The 21,908-nt window shown below is 44.5% G+C and overlaps 1 pseudogene; it reads left to right on the top strand.

The window, feature by feature from the left end:
• The first annotated feature begins 11 nt into the window (after nt 1-11).
• The window catches only part of LOC119287472, a 24,380-nt pseudogene continuing 2,483 nt past the window's right edge, over nt 12-21,908 (top strand).

Genomic DNA, 21,908 nt, shown 5'->3' with positions numbered 1-21,908 from the left:
AGGGGGCGGATGCCGGACCCACCGGCGGGACCGAGCGCGCCGGTCAAGCTCGGGCCGCTGGGCGGCGCGGCGCTCTACCCCGGCAACAGGACCCTCCACAACGTCGGGCGCGGTCACCGGGCATCGTCTTCGACCGCCTCGAGGTCGAGGGGATAACCACCCCTTGCCCACAGATCCATGGATCTCGGCCGCCGGCGACGCGCGCCATGGGTTTGCCTCCCCCCCTGCCGTTTTCTGCGCGATTGGTCGGGTTCCGCTGTTGATTTCTGCTCGACTTTGGGTTCGTTCCGTACAGGTCCACCCCGTGCTCGTGGAGAGGCCCATCATCTACGGCGTCCGCGCACGACCTAACCTCATGGAGAGCACCTCAGGGAGCAGGGGTCTCTGGATGGTAACTTCCTCCTGTCTCGATTCCTCCTCACCTAGCACAGATGCCTGATTTACTGCCTACCTGCGTGCCAAATCCATGTTTGGGACCGACCAAGGGGTTGGATTTTACTTGGAAATGCTGTTGATATTCCGCAATTGTAGCCTGTAAGTGGATGGGGCACATGTCAAGCGATTATTTTGGAATCTGGACCAGTGGATGGAGTCTGGTACATGCCAAGAGTTTTGATATTGTCATATCTGAGTATATTCTGCAATTGTAGCCTATAAGAGGGTCGTGCATATAGCAATTTGGACAGGTTGATGGGGTCATGGTACATGCTAAGGGTTGGCATTGCTATTTTTTATCATATTCTGTAACTGTAGCCTGTAAGCGGATTGGACACGTCTGAAATGTTTAGCAATTTGGATAGGTGGTGTGTTCTGGTACATGTCAGGTGTTTGCCACTATCATTTCTGAGTCTCGATTTATTGTGACAGTAGCTGTTATGTTTTACCTGCCAACAATGAAATCAATTTTATTGACTCATTTTGATTATAATGCAAGCCATCTCTGTTGATCTATGAAATCCTAAAGCAGTGTAGTCTATGGACTACCTGGTGTCTACTGCTCTGTGAATAAGCATTTTAGCTCATTTGCTTTTAATCTATTAGCAGTGCTCACCATTATATATTGCGCTGAATAAAAACTTCAACCCATTCGCTTTGAATCTGTTAACAGCATTCACAAGTACTTTTTTTGCTTCATCATTATATGTTGCCATCACGATTTAAGATGGTTAGCTGATGCCGAAGAAATGATATCATTCTGACTATGAGAGTTGGTTAGTGGTCATGCACTTATTTTTATTTCAAAAGTAGCATTTACACTGCAATTCTTGCATATATTTGATACCGCTTGGTAATTTGGGCAGGTGAGAATTGGTCTTTGTTTTCTTACACGACCCATGCCAGAGGCTACCAACTATGTACAGGACCCTGGGGGAGAACTATAATGAGAGAGTGTTGCTTTAAATCATTCATGAAACACTCAAAGCTGTGATTGCCCAGTACAATGCCGGTCAGCTAATCACACAGAGAGAGGTACAGCTTCACCATGTTTGATGTGTGTACATGTTTTCCTTGCTATAGTAGATAATAGCTGGTCTTACTTGGAATATGTTACTTGGAGCACTAACTTATCCTTCATGTAATGGCAGGCTGTGAGCAGGGAGATCAGGAAGATTCTGACAGAGAGGGCGAAGAATCTCAGTATCGCTCTGGATGATGTATCCATTACTAGTCTCAGCTTTGGTGAAGAGTTCATTCATGCCATTGGTTGCAAACAGGTTGCTGCGCAGGAAGCTGAGCCTGTGAAGTTCATTGTTGAGAAGGATGAGCAAGACAAGAAAAATGCAATTATTAGGGCACAGGTAAGCAAAACAGGAACTAGATTTTTTTTTCTTTCACACGACTTACCTACTTGTCCTCTTGACGATTTCAATCCTTGTTAGAGGCATATTGCCAGTGTTCTTTATGTCTTCATAGCTTCATCATATATTTCAGTACACTTGTGTAGTTTTGGAGCATTTGAGCCTAACACTGGTAGTCATGTTCATTCCATTTTTTGAGTTTATGATACATGGTTTCATGCCGCTTCACCTATTTACGGTGTCCATAGTTTCAGACTTTCAGTGGTAGTTAGTAGAGGCATATAGCTAGTATTGTTTATGTCTTCATATATCTTCATATATGTCACTGCATTTGCTGAGTTCAGGAACACTTGAGCCTGACTCTAGTAATTTTTTACATTTCATGTGATTGATGATCGATGATTGCTATGTGATTGATGAGTTCAGGAACACTTGAGCCTGACAATAGTATTTTTTTACATTTCACTGCATTTGTTTAGTTTTAGGCTTTCAGTGGTGCGTTCATATGACTGAACATAGTTTCAGACTTCCAATGGTATGTTCGTATGACTGAACATAGTTTCAGACTTCCAGTGGTACGTTCATATGACTGAATATAGTTTCAGACTTCCAATGGTATGTTGGTATGTTCATACTACTGACCATAGTTTCAGACTTACCATTTTCTATTTTCATTGTCGCGTCCAGTACTGGTTGTTGGTATAGGCATATTGCTAGTGCTGTTTGTATCTTCATAGCTTTGTATATTTCCTTGCATTTGCTGAGTTTGGTTGCACTTGAGCCTAACACTGGCTGTCCATTTCACTTGTTGAGCTTAGAGCACCTGATCCAAACACTCATGCATCTTTCTATATCTGAACAGGGTGAGGCAAAGAGTGAATCTTATTGGTCAGGCCATCGCCAACAATACTGCTTTCGTCGCGCTCAGAAAGATTGAGTCCGCCAGGGAGATTGCCCACACCATCACAAGCTTCAGGCAACCTACTGCTAGGGCTCCAGTCGCTGAAGATCTTGGGCAACAGCCTACCGTCGGCTATCTCCATGGAAGAAGAGTACTTTTAAGAGGAACGAACACTTAGGACTCGTGATCTGAGAATATTTAATTTTAGCTCATTTGTTTTAAATCTATCAACAGTGGTTACAATTATAGGCATTTTACAGTTAACACCTGATGTTTCTGTGCATAAACATTTCTAGCTCATTTGCTTTTAATCTATTAGCAGTGCTCACCAACTCACCATTATATGTTGCCTGTGAATAAATGTGTCAACTTGTTCGCTTTTCATCTGTTAACAGCAGTCACAAGTAATAATTTTTGCTTTATCATTATATGTTGCCATCACCATTTAAGACGATTAGCTGATGCTAAACAAGTTATATATTGTTGACGATGTGAAATTGCTAGTGTTCATGTGTGTCTGTAGGTGTAGGTATTATGTTTTGCATTTCTTAAAAGTAGCATTTACAGTGCAACCCCTTGTGTATATTTCATACCGTTTGATAATTTGGACAGGTGAGGATAAGTCTTCGTGTCCTTACGCTACCCATCCAGAGACTACCAACTATGTATTGGACCCTAGGGGAGAACTATAATGAGAGAGTGTTGCCTTCGATCATTCATCAAACACTCAAAGCTGTGGTTGCCCAATACAGAGAGAGGTACAACTTCATCATGTTTAATGTTTGTACATGTTTGACATGCTATAGTAGATAGTAGCCTGTCTTGTTAGAATATGTTACCAACATATCCTTTTATGTAATGGCAGGCTGTGAGCAGGGAGATCAGGAGTATTCTGACAGAGAGGGCCAGAAATTTCAATATTGCTCTGGATGATGTGTCCATTACCATTCTCAGTTTTGGTAAAGAGTTCATTCATGCCATTGAAGCCAAACAGGTTGCTGTGCAGGAACCTGAGCGTGCCAAGTTCATTGTTGAGAAGGCTGAGCAAGACAAGAAAAGTGCAATTATCACGGCACAAATAAGCAAAACAGAAACTAGATGCTTTTTTTTTCATACAACTTCACCTACTTTCCCTGTCAGTTCCAGTCATAATTCCTAGATGCACTGCATGCCAGTGTTCTTTGTCTTCATAGCTTCATCATATATCTCATTACACTTGTGCTCTTTTGGAGCATTTGAGCCTAACACTGGTAGTTCTGTATGTTCCATTTTTTAGTTTATGATGCATGATTTCCATACGACTTCACCTATTTGCTGTGTCATTAGTTTCAGACTTTCAGCTTTAGTTACTAGAGCCATATTGCTAGTGATGTTTATGTCTTCATAGCTCATACTCCCTCCGTTCCTAAATTTAAGTCTTCTTAGAGATTCCAATATGGACTCAATACGGAGTAAAATGAGTGAATTTATGCTAGGAATTCTTTGTTCAGCTTTGACCAATCTGAAGACATGGGAATTGATAGAAGACATGGGAATTCTACAATAAGCCTGAAGTAAGCTTACAGGTGGGTCCTCAGGTGCATACACCCGGTTTGAACCAGCCATTGTTAGCTCATCCATGACCCACTGTCTTGTGGGCCCAGCCCCTCAGATAGTCACCCTCCAGCTCGCATCTGACAGATCATCTGTTCTGTGAGCACATCCACCATCGATGGCTCGGTGGAGGGTGGTGCAGGTGTGAAGGTGAGGAAATATCCGTATGTCAGCCTCCTTGGGCGGCGGTGGTTGGGAGGCGCCCACGCCAGCGGGCCCCTTCCGGGAGTACGGGATGGCCAAATGGTGGCATATCTACGATCAGATTGTGCTGATGCTGGACTGGCCTGGAGGTGGTCAACAGGATACCTTGGAAGCCTGCATCAACACCCTACACGCATGCCGCCTCCAGGTTAATCCACTAAACCATGATCCCCTTTTATGGTTTTTATTTATTGGGCTTGTTCATGCCTGATGCTGGGTATTGTGTTCGTGCGGAGGGCGGAGGCGACCAGGACTGCAGGAGGAGGTGGAAGGCGGCCTACCTGGAGCTGCCTACCGGTGCTAATCCCAAGCTCACTGGTAAGAAATCACCACCTACCACTTCTTTCTTAGTGCCAATCTGCAATTTCTGCATGTGATGATTTTTCGCTGAAAACTGTCATGTTTTGTGGCTTATTTTGGAAGATCCTTTTTGGATGGGACCTTTGTTGCTTGTTCTGCAAAATTTCACGCTGTTTTGCCTTTTTTGGCTTGATCACTCTGCTAATTGATTATTTGGTTGGGCGGCATTTGGATATTTTACTAATGCACCAAGCTCATCTCTATGGCAGTTGTGTTGCAACCTGATATTGTTACTTTGTGTGTTCAGTATAGAACTCAAAGGGACTGACTTGGGGGATTCCAAGGAACTGCGAAGATCTTTTTTGGCTTTTGATAGTAAAATTCATTATCAAAGGTACTTGCATTAAGACCAGTTCAATAGGGCTTTGCCTATGGCATTAATTTCTTAATTATTGTTTCTGTCCATGTCTGTTGATACAAGTGGCAGGCCTGAGATAAGCACAATAAGCTCAGGTGAAGCCAAGCTACTGGAAATGCTTTTAAGGAGAAAAAATGTTGAAATCAGAAAACTGAAAGAAGGCAATCTGAGATTCAGCAATTCAAACTAAACATTGTTTTCTTTCCGTAGTTCTATGTTTATTGACCTTTCCTGCCATGCTTACAGTTATATATATAGTTAGGTTAGGATGTTGTGTTTCTAAGTAAACCTGCTTGAGCAATTGTTACATTGATACAATGCGATTTTTCATCTAATTCACTACTCATGATATAATTTATCAGCTCATGATGTGTGACCACTCGCTTTTACTGATACATATAGGTGAGTAGTCTAGTTTCTTTTATTGATCAAGAATCATACTCCCTCCGTCCCAAAATAAGTGTCTCAACCTTAGTACAACTTTGTACGACGGTGGGAGTATTAACTTGTGTATCACTGTATGTTTTATTTTTCAATAGGTGTATAAGCATCCTAGTTCTTGATAGGCTGCCGATATGAGCAGTATGGCACTGGAAACACGAACCAATGATAAAATGATGAATTGATTTTGCTTTCTATGATGTCTGGTCTGTATAGAACCAGCCGCTTCTGGGGAGTGCTAATAGGCAGAGTTTGTTTTGAAACAGATGACTAGTCAAAGGCGCGGGAGGTTACCAGTGAGATGCGTAGAGAACCTATCCAGCAACATAAGTCTAGGTATCTCTGGTGAGTTTCCCTTCACTCACCTTTTTTATACTCTTTACTCCATCTTTGCTCGGTGCATACAGCATCCACCTTGTTACTTATATTTCATAAGATCCAGTAGATTTTAGTGGTTAGTTTGCTGCTGAACAATTGTGTAGTGCTATCCATTAAGAATCAAGCAGATGTCAGTTGTGATGATCATCTTATGCTATTTTATTTCTATGCAAAGCCTGATTTATGTTCTACATTTGAGTGGATCCAACTTTGCTAACACACTCAGGGGTGCATTAATCTTCTACATGAAAATTATAGTTGTGATCAGCCCTCTATGATTATATGACCTGCAAATCAACCGTTCAGTACTTAACTTTGCCGCATACTTGTTTTATGCCAGTGTTAGATCTAATTACAAATATTGACACTTTGGTGGCCAATGTTTAACTTATGGGATGGTATTCTAAATCATAATACATTGCTCTTGGTGATTTTATGTTCCAAATATTCCAATTCAACGTGGGTGATCTCTAAAATGCATTTGTTAGGTAGTAATTAATTCTGTGCATTTACCATCTATTGATTAATTCGGAAGGGTGCTGCATAATACTCCCTCCGTTCCAAAATAGATGACCCAACTTTATACTAAAGTTAGTACAAAGTTGAGTCATCTATTTTAGAACGGAGGGAGTATGTGGCTGATCTCACTCATCTAAAAGAAGAAAGATTTGTAGGATTCATGACTAGTGGTTCGTTATCTTAAAAAACTAAATGAATCCATGGTCACCTATCTTTAGATCTCAAAAAATTCTGAAAGAATTATACATGTACATATAGATGTGTGTATACATATGATTTTTTATCAAAAAGGGTGTGTTTGGATGGCTTCCACACCATAGTATGCCTGGCCGGAATGATGCCTGAGATCTGCCTGACAGTTGTTTGGTTCATGTCCTTGTCGAAAAGATACCTGCCTGGCCTGGCCGTCCCTAGCAGGTGATTAGCCTGAACCTTTAGCCCAGGCGTTCCTTTTCATGCGCCTGGGTGCTACAAACAGCAGCCTGGCAATGACTAATGCCTAGTAGGTGTACGTCTGTACTTTGAAAATACTTTAAATAGTCAAACTGACACGAGCCAGGCATGTACAGGAACCAAACAGATGGACAGCAGGCTAGCCTGGCCAGGCAATTTTTTCCATCATCCCAGGCTCTTCCCAGGCACCTTATTTTCTCAGGCAAACTGACCAGGCCTCCAGCCAAACTGACCCTAAATGTTTTCATCCATGGTGTACACAAATAAAATAAATACGCTGATTAAAATTGTTACTTTGTGCTTTTTTGAAACCATCGATTTGTCTTCTTTTGTGGAGACTACAAATTAATGTACTCCCTCCAATCCATATTAATTGCCACTGACTTAGTACTCCCTCCGATCCAAATTAATTATCGCAGCTTTAGTACAACTTTGTACTGAAGTTACACTAACGTTTTGGCAATTAATATGGATCGGAGGGTGCACAAAGTTGTACTAAACCAGCGGCAATTAATATAGATTGGCGGGAGTACTATTGTCTAAAATTCTATATGTGTGTATAACACGTCTATGTGTACAACAACAACAACAACAAAGCATTTCAGATCCAAACATGTTGGGGTAGGCTAGAGTTGAAACCCATGAGTTATCGAGACCAAGTTATGGTTTTGGCACAGAGTATAACACAGATAATCCTGATGTTTGTACTGGTCTAAATCGGCGGTTATTGCCTTTGAATGAAATAATAGAATAGATTAAGTGTAGCATGTAATGCCCTAGGGATGCTGAGTAGGAAATTGTAGAAACTTTGGGGAAGTGGATTTCTTGCTCCTGAGCTCCATGGAGCCTTGTTTTTGAAGATATTGTAAATCATTTCTTAAAGTTTCAAAAAATTCTGAAGAAACACACACATGGACATTGCTATACTACATTTATGTAAATTTTCATGGTCAAATACGCTTTGGTGTAAGCTGTATAATAAACAAAATTTTAGTCTTTTATAATGAATAGTGTATGTGCTAGAAAGACATCGTTTTTGTTTTTACTAGATGATTTCCCTGCGCGTTGCTGCGGGGACATCCTTGTACAACTTGCCGTATATATTTGTTTTACCAATGGAAAATCACTTGTTTCAAATCAGTTTTCATGCGGACTTGAATACTAAGTATCTCTTTAATAGATGAACTCAACAAACATTTGCAAAGATAGACCGTGTATAATGAAAATTATACAATGATGGGTGCCGGACAAAACAGGATTGACGAACAGTAGAAAAAATGTAGCCGGAACTGTGTTCATATTTAATATTACCAAGTGAAGCAACTCTGTTCATTGATCATTAATTTTACATCTGCATAAGAAATACATTACACTCGTACATCCTCCATCAAAGAACATGATGTTAGCTTTTATATTCAAGAGGCATGACAAATAGTTAAACTCCAAACGGGTAGATCTAAATCCCAATGCAATTTGTATCTACTATGTCATTGGAGTCAGGTTTCAACTAAAACCGGAATTCCTTTATTACATGGTTCTAATGTCATGCCATAAAAACAGGAGCAATGCATCCAAAGGAAGTAATGCTCAAATAATATAATGTGTAACATCGTATGAGAAAGATGGTAATTTACACCAAGAAAAAGAGTAGAGGTCAGAGCTGTATAAAAAGCGCTACTTATAGAGAAAGCCCCAATTAGTTCCCGATAAAAAAAACTACAATAGAGTATAAACTTTTAAAAAATTATATATAGCAAAATATAGGGAGCTGATGCCGGATGGCATTGTCGGAGGTAAAACAGTTGTGGTCCAAAAAATCAAAGCTTGTATCAATAAGCATAGTAGAGAAATGTGGCTGGATTCATCTTTAACTATTCAATATCAGAAATCAAGAGGACATTATCTGAAACATTTTGCTATCAGTTCAAGATTCGAAAACAAAAATGCCTAGAACATGCTTATGAAAAGAAACCTTTCACTGGACAGATCATTTATTGTTGATCGGTAGGTAGAGTTGTTCACACTACACCTCCTCATCCTAGAAAATAATTCCATAAGTTAGTACGATTAAATTTTCATGTGTGTTGCTTTGGCAAAATACATGAAAGCAAGCTCCTCAACATGACTATCCAAGTCTGAAAAGGCTGATGGATTGATTAGTAAGAAAGCATAGCGGGTCATGCACAAAAATCCATAGGAATCGATACAAAGCAAAATATTATAGAAGCTGGACAAACAATACTCCAAGGTCTGAATTTTTTTAGGAAATTGTTAGCGCTTCCAATTAGAGTCAACCGGGTCAGAGATATTAGCACAATCTATCATATCTCGACATATATATGCTTGTCGGCAGTGCGTGGGTTGAGAGGATTGTGGATATGAGTAGGGCTGGACGAACGAGCTACTCGACTCGTTAAGCTCGTGATCGTTAAGCTCGCGATCGTTAAGCTCGTTAACTTTAACGAGCTCAAACTCTTGATCGGCTCGGTTCGTTAAATACTCGTTAAGCTCGTGAGCGCTCACGAGCGCTCGTTACAGTTGTAAACATTACAGAAGCATTCCATCATATATTCAATATTTAAACATGTAGCAAAGTAGTAATGCATCACCCTTTGCCAAATTTACTCTTTCCAAATAGCAGCACATAATGCAGCAACCAACAGCAACACAGAGTGACACAATCATAAGTCAGACCACCATTATGTCTCATACTTCATACACAATCGCTAGGTGAACAGCAACAATAAGTAGGGCCATTGACAAAGATAAGTCCAGGACTTCAAAAGAGAAAGCCAAACATGGCTTAGGCGCTCAGCATTGGATCAAGTTCGATTAGCAGACTAGCAGTACATATTATATTAACTACTTCGCCACTTCAGCACGACAGTTCAAACATAAGGTCTTACATAAATAACAATGACCGAAATAAAATGATAGCTGCTAGATGAGGAAATGCGAAGTAGCTCCTGCTCCTCACATAAGTTGCTCATCAGTTCATCAATTCATCTTCCTACATAGACATAGAGAAATTCACTAGTTATGATGCAAGCAAAATATACAATAGTACAATGCTACAGCAATACAATCACACTTAATAAAAATATGGGAAGCCTACTAGTTGCTTTCCGTCGTATCTTCAGGAAATGGAATGAACTCGACATTGTCATCATTGCCATCTTCCTACAAAGGTAAGTTCAAATATGCTTTAGCAAGAGTTTAAGGTTACAAGAAGATAATACACAGTAGAGAACAAGTAATATTACCACTACAATTGTAGGCTTAAGTTGGTTTTCTTTTGATCCTTTAATGTAGCTAGAAGCACACACAAGTGCCTCAACCATGTTTGGGCTGAGAGAGCTACGATAGTCATCAAGAATTCTGCCGCTTGCAGAGAATGTTGACTCCGATGAGACACTAGTTGCTGGTATGGTCAAGAACTTCTTTGCCATCTTTGCCATGATAGGATATCTATGAGCATTCAACCTCCACCAATCAACTACGCTGAACTTTGGATCCAGAATTGGATGGGTTTTGTCTTCAAGGTAACTGGTCAATTCAGATTTAGATGGCTCTGAATTTGTCTCCTCTAGGAAGGATTGAAACCCACTTGACAATGAGGACATAGATGTACTTGTTTGCCTACTAGATATTGAACTCTGTTCATTATTGTTGCCAGCCTCATTCTTGCGATTTTCCATCTCATAAGTAGCATAGAGATCAAAGAATTCAGATTTGATTTCCTCGGCCTCACTACTGCCCTTCTCTTTACCATACATTTTCTTAAAACAGTAATCAACAAGTTTCATCTTAAACCTAGGATCAAGAATGGTGGCAATGACCATGACATTGTTCTTTTCCTTCTTTTTGTTTTTCCCACTGTTTTCATTTCCCTCACCTTCACTATTGCTATCCCAATATTTATCAAACTTATCAAGCATTGCTTCTCCCATCTTTTTCAAGTTTGCATTTGAACCCATGGCATGCTCTACGATAGCAATCTTAACATTATGATATATGGATAAAAAATGTTGGCAGTAGGATAGGTAGATCCTGATAATACAGTTGTTACCTCGGCAAATGATTTCAAGATGGGTTGAATCTTCTCATATAATGCCCACTCTTCATCTTCAGGCTGCCATTTGTAGGTAGCATCTACCTCTGCATACTCCTTGAAAGCAGCTCTATACACAGTGCAAGCCTCTACCATTCTGCATGTAGAATTCCATCTAGTAGCAACATCCAGGCATAAACCTCTCCCAATTTCCATATTCAGAGACTTGCAAACCATCAATAATTTGTACATGCGTGTTGGGGATTTTTTCAAATACTTGACAGTATCCCTAAGCTTATTGATCAAAGTTTGCAATAGAGCAATGCCATCATTCACTATCAAATTGACAATGTGCGCACAGCAGCGAACATGGAAGTACTTAGGAATAAATTTAGCAGATTTCCTAGCAATGATCTTGTCCATCAATCTCTTGGCAGCATTATCATTTGAGGAAGCATTATCCGTAGTGATTGTCATGATCTTATCTTCTATTTTCCATTCTTGGCAACACTCAAAAACTGCTTGAGCTATGGCACTACCTGAGTGAGGTGGATCTAGCTCTATGAAGTTTAAAACACGACATTGCATGACCCAATCATCATCTATGTAGTGAGCGACCACAACTAGGTATGAGAGAGTTTGGTTTGAAGTCCATAGATCACATGTCAAACTAATGCTTTCAACAGACTTAAGTTGCTTTTTAAGAATTTCTTTCTCGGAAAGATACACCTTCATGCATTCAGCTCTAATCTTCTTCCGACCAATGAACTTGTAGGACGCATTCATATACCTCATGAGGATATTGAACCAAGTATGCTCTACCATCCTAAAGGGATAATCATGCACAATTATCATCTTTGCTATGATCTTAACGACTTCCACATGATTGTATTCATGGTTTACTATGAGAGATGCACCTGGCTTTTCAGGATCAAAGTTGATTGTACCTTGCTGTAGTTGCCTTCCCTTCTTGTTTAGATAGACTGAACAAACATCTTTATGCCTATTGAGACTAGTAGTTGATCCCCCAGGAGTATAAGCAAACAATTTAGCACAATGCAAACATTTTGCCTTCGTAACAACCGCCCCTGGCATCCTCTTACTTACAGCCTTGACCTCCTTGAAATGTTGTCAACATTCTGCATGTTTAAGTCTCGTTTTCTTCACCTTCACCTTAGTAGTATCCACTGCTGCCTTTTTCCTTTTTCCTCCTTTCTTTGCTCTCTCTTTGCCATTGACCTCAACTTCTGTGTCATTTCGATTGTCTCCTGATCCAAGAGAGGGCTCTGACATATCATCATCCATATCATATGCCTCTGCCTCGTCAACCTCCTCATACCCTTCATTAACCTCTACCCATTCATCTTCATCGCCATCATCTTCCTGTGGAAAATGAAATAGAATGATTCAGATTTTACAAGCCAAACATTTACAAAATACTATTAATGCGAATTGATTGATTAGGAATACAAATAATGAACCGAAACACATACAAAATAATTAGTAAGTACTACTACATAATTAATTGCAATGTGCAAAATTGTATCAATACTTCCAACGGTTTTATACAAAATTAGAAGTTGCATTAAGTAGTACTAAGTGATACTGTGATTTAGAACATGTACAAAATTTAGGGAAGGAAATTATAATCCACAAGATATCCACAAACATTCAGCTAGGTACTTGAACATGACTAATCTGGTGCATGTGTCAGTGTGTGTGTGACAAAGTATTTCACCTAACTACACTGGTATTTCCACAATCAACTAACTACAGTTGGTATTTCAGCAGATTCACAATCAATTAACTACAATTTGGATGACCTAGGGCGTCAAAGATTCAAAGTATATGCTAATATGAACTGGAATTAATAGAAAATGAAAAGGAGAGTTTGAGACAAACAATCTCACCGGTCCTGATCCAACGCCAACGGCATCGGCATCAGCGTCAGAGCATGTCGGTGATGTCGCCGCCTCTGCTCTTGGACGCCTTTGTCCTTGCGCTTGCTGTCGAGGATGAGAAGGCTTTGCTGCTGTCGAAGGAGACTTCCGTGATGCTGAATCGGAGGCCGAAGTCCTCTTCCTCACCACCTTCTTTCGGGCCTTGGACTCCATGCTTGGAGTCGCGGCTGCAGGTGCTGGTCGCTCGCGCCGTTCCATCGGGACGAGGATGGAGATGGCGGAGGCGGGCTGAAGTCGTCACCGGCGGCCGCCGGAGTAGAGAAGGAAGTAGAGCCACGGCGCCATGCCGGGGTCAAAGAGACGAAGACCTAGATATAGCCGCCGCTCCCTGCTACTCTGCTACTGCTGCTAGTCTCCTCGACTCCTCTGGTCTCTTCGAAAGGCCAACTGAACAGATTCCCACGAGGCCATAAAAGTGAACTGAATGTGGGGGAAGAGCCGAGGAGGTGGTGGGCTGTGGCCTGTGACGGTGGGCCGGGCTGAGCACTAGTATTTTGCATCTAGTAATTAAACTAAAAATTAGTGATCTGAAAATTAACGAGCCAAATGAGCTACTCGTGATACTCGCGATCTAGCTCGTTAAGCTCGTTTATATTAACGAGCTAAAATTGTTGTTCAGCTCGGCTCATTAACTAATGAGCACGAGCCTTATTGAGTCAAGCTTCCGAGCGCTCGTTAAACTCACGAGTAACGAGCATTTCGTCCAGCCCTAGATATGAGAGACTAATCGGCTTGCTGCCAGTAGGATGTGTATGGAGACCGAACAGAGCTTTCTCCAAAAAAATGGCTCCTAAAACAAACAAATCAGACTTTTCAATTCAACCTAACTCAAAAATGCAGTCAGATCTGAGAAGATAGAGGAGGGAGAGCACCCACCTTTGGTGCAGGTGACGTTGGGGGAGTAAGCCGACTATACATCGCAGTCGAGGTCGATCCAACGCTCCTGCAAGCCATGGCTGTCAATGGAGGCCTCACCGGCGTCACCATCAGCCCATCCCTTCGAGGCCGAAAAGAAATCCATGCACCGGCTAGGGACCTGGCCCGTGCGGCATCCACTCCATGGTTGAGTCGTCGGGCAGAGCTCCAGGTGAGACACCAGCGGCCAGTCTGATTCCGACCACCAGCATAGGCCACCACTGCATGCCGCAAACTCCTCTTCATGTCGTCCATCTGTAGGGAGAGATGGATTAAGAAGGGCCCGGCGGAGGCCACCAAGGACCGCGGCGGGGGCGGAGAAGGAGGGGAGGCAGTCGATGGCGCCGTCAGTGACGAGCGCGGCGACGGGAGGGGGGCTCACCTCGGTCCGACCACCCACCCTAGGTTAGGCAAGGGGGATCCATGTGAGCAGAGATGGAAGCTTAAAGGGGAGATCCACAACATCGTTTACTCGGTGGAGAAGATGAATAGAGTTATGGAAATCAATGGACCGTGGAGTTAATTGAGGAACTGGGTGGGAGAGTTAATTGGTGCTCATGCGTTAGAAGATCTGCATTCTTTACGCATCAGCATGTTGTGGTGGCTGGTGGGTGCCCTCCTGTGACCTGGTAACTGAAGGCTATGTGCGTGTGTGGGGCGTGGGGATTGATTGCGATAGACTTTGTTTTTTCTTTTAGGGACTGCATGAGGTGTGACGTGGCTTGGTGTGATTGGGTGCTGAGGTGTCTATGCTGCATGTTGAGATAAATCAAGTAGTGGGGGTGAACTTCTTAAGTATATAGGATGTGTGGTTTGAACCACAACGTATTTTGTCATAAAACTTTACAAAGATATAGTATACATCCGTAGGTTTGTGTGTAAACTTTACGAAGAACAGTATTGCTCGCATCCTTTTTTTAATGGAGCGGGGAGTCAGGGCTTGTTTCCTTGTAGGACTGGCCTGTTTATGCACTCAATTTGGCCATTGGACTGCGGATGATCCACCGAGGCGTAGTCGGTGATGATGCTGTGGGGGACGCCGGATTGGTAGATGAGGCTAGAGATGGACTTAATGATTGGCTCTGCAACTGGGCTAGTGATTGACTTTGTCTTAGTCAACTTGTTAAGTTTATCAATTGTGACCAGAAGGTGCATGAAGCCGCCTGGTTTTTAATGGGCTCAACATATCCAAGCTCCATATGACAAATGTCCATGTAATGGGGATGGTCTTGAGCGCTGTAGCCGACATATGCATTTGCTGGGCAAATGTTTGGCACCCTCCGCAAGTGGGAACAATGTGCTTGGCGTCGCCTACCACACTAGGCCAGAGTAGCCTTGGCGGAAAGCTTTGCTTGGTCTCCTTGGTGGAGATGCATCGCTGAAGACTCTATGCTTTGGAACGGGGCACGTAATGTCCTTGAGGAGCTCTTGCCATAAGAGATGGGCAAGAAACAGTTGGGTCCAAGCTGGGATCACAACTGTGACAACAGTGGAAGACGATTCTATGGCTTTCGAGCCCCCAGGATCCGGATTTGGCTCCGCTTGGATGGAGGGTCATGAAGGTGCCCTTGGAATATGTCAAGCGACAATGGCTCCCTGCGGGGCACCCACCCTTTCAAAGGCGTCAGTTGTTGCGTTATCGCTGCGGCGGGCGCGATGAAGCTCGAGGCTATTGAATTGGCACTTGAGCCAACACACCTCGAAGCAGTAGGCCGCCATCTTTGTGTTCTTAGTCTTGAACGTGTTTATGACCCGCGACACGATGAGATCCACGCCGCCGTGGCATATGAGCTAGCGGACGCACATGAAGGTGGAGAGGCATAGACCGTGGAGCATAGCATCGTACTTAGTGATGTAGTGGGACAATGGGAAGTGCACTTGCACACGTAGCTCATCTTATCCCATTTCGGTGTTATCATGATGGTGTTGGCTCCCAAGCTCGATGACCCATCAAAGTACGCAGTTCGGTGCTCGAGGTTGACTTGCATCAGAATAGATTGGGACTCGATCCACTCGACGATTTAGTCAGCAAAGGCTTGAGACTTGACCGCCTTGCGAGGCTGGTAGTTGATGTCAAAGGTGAGGAGCTCGATAGCTCATTTGGCCACTTGGCCTATGGTGTCCTTGTTGCTGATGTTGTCAGCCTGGTTGACCACGGTGATAGGGTGAGCCTGGAAGTAGTGGAGCAACTTTTGAGCCGCAATGAACACATCGTAGGTGATCTTTTAGTAGTGGGAGTAGCACATTTTGGAGGGAGACATCACCTCGCTGAAATAGTACATTGGCTGTTGGACCTTATGTGTTCGGCCTTCCTCCTTGTGTTCTAGTACGAGTACAAATATGACTTATGTAGTACCATAGAAATAGATATATAAAAGCATAGGTTCATTATCTTTGGTTGCGACCAGGACTGGATTTCTTTCATTAGCCGTTTTAGGTCATCTAGCACTAGGCTGCATGGGTCCAGTCGAATTTGTCTGACTTCTTGAGGAGTTGGTAGAGCGACAGGGCCTTCTTGCCATGCCGGGAGATGAAGCGGTGCCGCAGCGGGCCAGTTTCTGGACCTCTTTCAGGCTCTTGGCATTGCCAACTTGGTGATTGTTGCGATCTTGCCAGTGTTGGCTTTGATCCTGCGTTGGGAAACGATGAAGCCGAGCAGTTTTCCCCAGGGGACCCTGAGCATGCAGCGCAAGTTAGCGAGCGTCTATGCCAAGTCGGCCAGGAGACCATCTTGTTTCTTCGGCTTGACCACGAGGTCTTCGTCGTATGCCTAGACATTGGTGCCAATTTGGTCGTGGAGGCACTTTTGCATGGTGCATGCTGGTAGGTGCCATCATCATTCTGAGCTCGAAGGGCATCATAGTATAACAGAAGGCTCCGAAAGGGGAGATGAAGGAGGTCTTTTCTTGATTGGATTCCTTCATCCCGATCTAATCTGGTGGTAGCCTGAATAGACATCCAGAAAGCTAAGGCGCTCGCATCCGGCAATGGAGTTGATCACTTGGTCAATACGAGGTGGCACAAAGGGGTCCTTGGGGCATGCTTTCTTGAGACCGTGTAGTTAATGCACATGCGCCATGCCTTGTTCTTCTTCTAGACCAGAACCGAGTTTGCTAACCCGTCAGGGTGAAATACTTCGCGGATGAACTTGACTGCCAGAAGCTGGCCTATCACCTCCCCTATAGCTCTACGTCGTTCTTTGGCGTATCGGCGCATGGTTTGTTTCACGGGCCGCGTGCCATTCATGGCGTTTAAGGAGTGCTTGCGATGTTTGCTGGCATGTCAGACGGCTTCCATGCCAAGATGTCTCAATTCCGACGGAGGACATCAATGAGCGCACTTTCCTATGCGCTGCTAAGGTCGGTGCCGATCTCAGCGGTCTTGACGACGTTGCCTGTTGCACCTGAATTTTCTTGTTGTCTGTCCGTGGAGGCCGAGTTGACCTTCTTGCTCAAAGGAGCTTCCTCTGGATCTACTGCCTTCTCAAGCTCGACAATCCCGGTGGCGGACAACTCGAACTTGTTGATGTCGACATTAGCCACCTCACAGTCATGCGAGCATTTGAAGTCGCCACCTGAATTTTCTTGTTGTCTGTCCGTGGAGGCCGAGTTGACCTTCTTGCTCAGAGGAGCTTCCTCTGGATCTACTACCTTCTCAAGCTCGACAATCCCGGTGGCGGACAACTCGAACTTGTTGATGTTGACATTAGCCACCTCACAGTCATGCGAGCATTTGAAGTCGCCACTGACCGTGATTATCCCATTGGGACTGACATCTTCAGCTAAGTATATGTACCATGGAAGTGCCATGAACATTGCGTACGCTGGGTGGTCCATCTTCAGGATACCTGCGTAGAGTATATTTATGTCTGCCATCATCCATCAAGACTTTGGACAACTGACATTCTTCAATGATCGGTTCGAGTACCAAGGTACTCTGGAGCCGGAGACCATCGTCCTTGATGGTCATGACAAGGATGGCGATCATGTTCCTGTGCTTGATAGGAAGAGGAAGAGGGGAGCCTTGATGGAGGACAAGCTGAGCATTTTCACCAACATGATTCAGGCCGTCAAGGAGGTCGCAAGCGCCATCAGGGAGAGCAAGCCGGTAGATGTCCAACCTGACCTCTACAACACCGTCATGGACCAAGGTGGCTTCAGCCCAGAGGCTCTCATGGTGACTCTGAGCTACCTGCTGGATAACAAAGCCCAGGGTGTTGGGTTTCTTGCCATGGGAGACGCCCACAGGGTGCAGCCTAGTGGGTTGTCGATGAAGATTCCAGGCGTTGCCTGGGTGTTGCTGGCTCTTCTGCTCGTCGTGGCGCTAGGTTGCAAAGAGACAACCTGCCAAAACGGTCGGCGATTAAGTCATGGCTCCCAAAAGTGAGAGCCTGGCCCTTAGAGAGGGTGGTGGCAAGGGCAAGACGCGTGTTGGCGACGAAGTTCAGGGTACCAAAGTTGAAGCTCTGACCTGGAACAGAGACGTCGACGGTGAAACGAGATCTCGTCTGGATTGGATCTCCTGCTAGCGTTGTCGCGCCTTCAATGGTAATCTTGATGGTGTATCGTAAGTTGCAGGATGCCCAAATGGGATTCTCAAGGCAATTTACCCAGGTTTAGGCCCTCGTGATGGTAATAACCTACTCCTGCATAGATTGTACTGATGATGATCAACCTCTTTTGAGAACTAGTATATGGTGTTCAATGGAGAGATCGCTAGGATCACATAGGTACGAGATTAGTTGTCTACAAACGAGCCGTAGCGGTAGCTTATATAGGGGGACAAGGATAGGGTTTACATGATTTTTGGATCAGCTACGGTCGGGCAAGATCCTTTGAGCTCCTTGGGAAGGCTTCCTTGTACGCCAAGTCAATGTTGTGCCCTGGTGATGCCATTGGTCGGGTTGTGGGCTTGGGCTGATGGGCCGACTTCGGTCTTCTAGTACATTTGTTGCATGGCACCACCACCTCCTAGCAAGATTCACAGCAAAGACCCGTGAGCAGCCGGAAGAGCCGGAGCGAGCAGTTTCAAGCACCTATGACGGCTCGGAGTGGGAAACACGATCTTCCTCATCGGATTAGGCCCAATCAACAAGCTCCCGTTCGGGTGTTGAGGCAAGGGATGTGGAGGCAATGGGCTGGAGGGTGGCGCTGACACCCAAGTGGATGGCAGTGGAGGGCTCTAGCCTGCTGTTGCCGGAGTGGCGAGCAACATGAGGGAGGGTGGCGCTGACACCCAAGCGGGTGTCAATGGAGGCCTTTGGCCTGCTGTTGCCGGAGTGGCGAGCGGCGCGAGGGAGTGTGGATTCAATAGCATTGCTCAGTTCCACTGAGTTGTGCTAGTGAGATGGTATACAAACAACCTTGAGGTGGAAGAGGTGGTATCATTGATCGAGCTAAAGTGAATTTTGGAGAGTCATGGTATCGAGGAACAAATCAATGGGTTGAAAATGCAAAATTTATCCAGCTTGAGGTTTATGGAAGCTACATAAAAGCATAAGTGAGCGAACTAAATCTAGCAGAGCCGGTCACTGGTTGCATTCAGTAAAAAATTTCTTCTAGAAAACCCATAAACATGCGTATCATATATTCATAGAAGAAGCGGCGAAGAAGCTAGATACAAGCCTTTCGGCCTTTACAAGGCCAATCACAGGGATTAGAAGACACATCCCCAGGCACACCCACGCTAACTACGATGCATGCTCCACCTAGATCGACCACAAGCCAATAGCGTTGAGACAAACCACAGAGCAACTAAGCCGCGTCACAACCGTTGCCGGAGACCTCTACAAGAACAACAAGACCCAAGGACAACACAAACCAACATACCCCAGCCAATGCGCCAAGAGGAAGTCGGCAAGTGGATAGCAGGGCCTGGGCAGACCTAGAGAAGGTGTCGTCGAGAGAGCGCTGACGATGGTGTACATTGCGCCCCGGAGGCGCATGCCCAGAGCAATATCCGACACCGACCCAAGCCGAACCACTAGGACTCCTCGAGCAACAAGATGACGCCTTCAAGAAGGGAACGGCGCCATGACGCCGCCGCTGTCTGGTCCGAAGGCTGGACCAAGGGTTTCCTGAGCACGAGGTAGGGAAATGATGCCTCTAGGGAGTGGACGACACCCGCATGCGTCGCCTTTGCTAGCCTCCGTCACCATGAATCAAGGATTTCTCCCAGCCCAAGATCACAAACCCAAAGTCCACCGGAGCTGCTCAATCAGGCCGACCATCTCAGCGGGAGGTGTGTCATCACGCACCACAGCAGCCGCCACCACCTAGCACACTGAGTGGAGACCACCGGGCCGTGTCCAAGCCTTGATGCGTCCAAGCCTTGATGCGTGAGCCTAGCAAGCTGTTACCTCCTCTTTCCTGATGGGTGGAGTTTCGTGCTCGCTTCCCTTCATCGTTGGAGTGCAGGCAGGGAAGGAGAGGCAGGCTGTGACTGCAGTCTCTTCCCTTTTCCCTCTTCCACCATTGCCGTATGTCGGCTGGATCCCATCCTTGCCAGTTGCCATCCCAGTATGGCAGAATCCCACCATGCTCGAAGAGAAGGCACAAAAGAGGCAAGTCTTGCGCTCGGATTAAACCGCAATGGCATATGGGGCAGTGCGGATTTGGGAGTGGTAACCATTGTTTTTAAGGCGGTAAGGCGAGGCAAGGCGCTGGGGGGCACCTCACTGCCTAAGCGCCAAGGCATAAGGTAAGGCGGACGCCTTAGAGAGATCTAAGCAGCAGAATATAGTATAATTTGGTAGCAACTAGGCAATCTAAGCAGTAGAATATAGTATAACTTCGTAGGCAACTAGGCAATCTAAGCAGCAGAAATATAGTATAATTTGGTAGGCTCCCTTTTGTTGCCTGTTGCTGGTTGCTGCTGTACTGGAGAGGAGGAGGTTGAGGAGCTGCTCGAGAGGAGGAGGAGCCGTTGGAGAGGAGGAGGGGGAGGAGCTGCAGAGTAGGGAGCAGATCTGCTGGAGAGGAGCCACTGGAGAGGAGGAGGAGGTGCATGTGGATTGGGGGCTGTTTCTCTCTCCCCCCTCTTACCTGTTAGCGCCAACAGCATCTCTGTTTCCCGCCTAAAACTGCTCCCCTGCCTGCCTGGCAAGCTCAAGGCATCCAATATGGACTAGGGCGCCAACCTGGACTCCTAAGCAGACGCTTCAGACGCCTTAAAGCTTAAGGCGGACACCTTATGTAGGTACCTAAGGCAAGGTGGACGCCTTGAGCTTGCAGGGCGCCCGGCGACGCCTTACGGACGCCTTAAAAACAATGGCGGTAATGACCATGAGCCAGCCTAAGAAAGCTACCTCTTTGACGCTATGGCAATGAAGGATACATTGATGATGAGCAGCTTTTCCTAGGTGGTTTAATTACCATGTCAGGACGGTTTGTTTATACAGATCCATTCCTGTTAGTTCTATAATTTTCAGGTCTCTATTTTGGTGCACGGCTCACTTTCTAGGAATGGAAAGGATGCAGGGGTATGATGTTCTCTCTTAATGCTGATTTGATGTATGTATTTTGATTGCTTGGAGGAGTGATTTTCAAAATTGAAATTATTTCTCAGAAATGAAGTATAGGCCCAGCGTTCGGAACATGGGACAGAAAAGCCGCAGAGTAAAGCACATGTTAATGCTATTTATATGGGGAAGTTTCTACGGCACCATTTCCCCACTGCTCATGTTCAAGGTAATTAGTACCTTATCCATGATGAACTTATATTATATCTGCTCCTTGCGTGAATTGGTGCTCCCTCTGTAAACTAATATAAGATCATTTAGATCACTACTTTAAGCATAATTTGAATGTTAAGCATAAAGAGCTTAAATTTTGACCATGAAGATGAGCTGCTCTATATTTGGAGTCAGTGCATCTGTTAGTTTCTGTACAGAATTATTTTTCTTTTGCAAAAAAATGTAAAACAGTTTGTTCGCGATTATCATTCTTCAGTTTCTGAGATGATCTAATAAACATTT

Source organism: Triticum dicoccoides, chromosome 4A, assembly GCF_002162155.2.
Source record: "Triticum dicoccoides isolate Atlit2015 ecotype Zavitan chromosome 4A, WEW_v2.0, whole genome shotgun sequence".
In the NCBI taxonomy this organism is placed as follows: domain Eukaryota; kingdom Viridiplantae; phylum Streptophyta; class Magnoliopsida; order Poales; family Poaceae; genus Triticum; species Triticum dicoccoides.
This window is presented reverse-complemented; position numbering and strand designations above follow the sequence as displayed.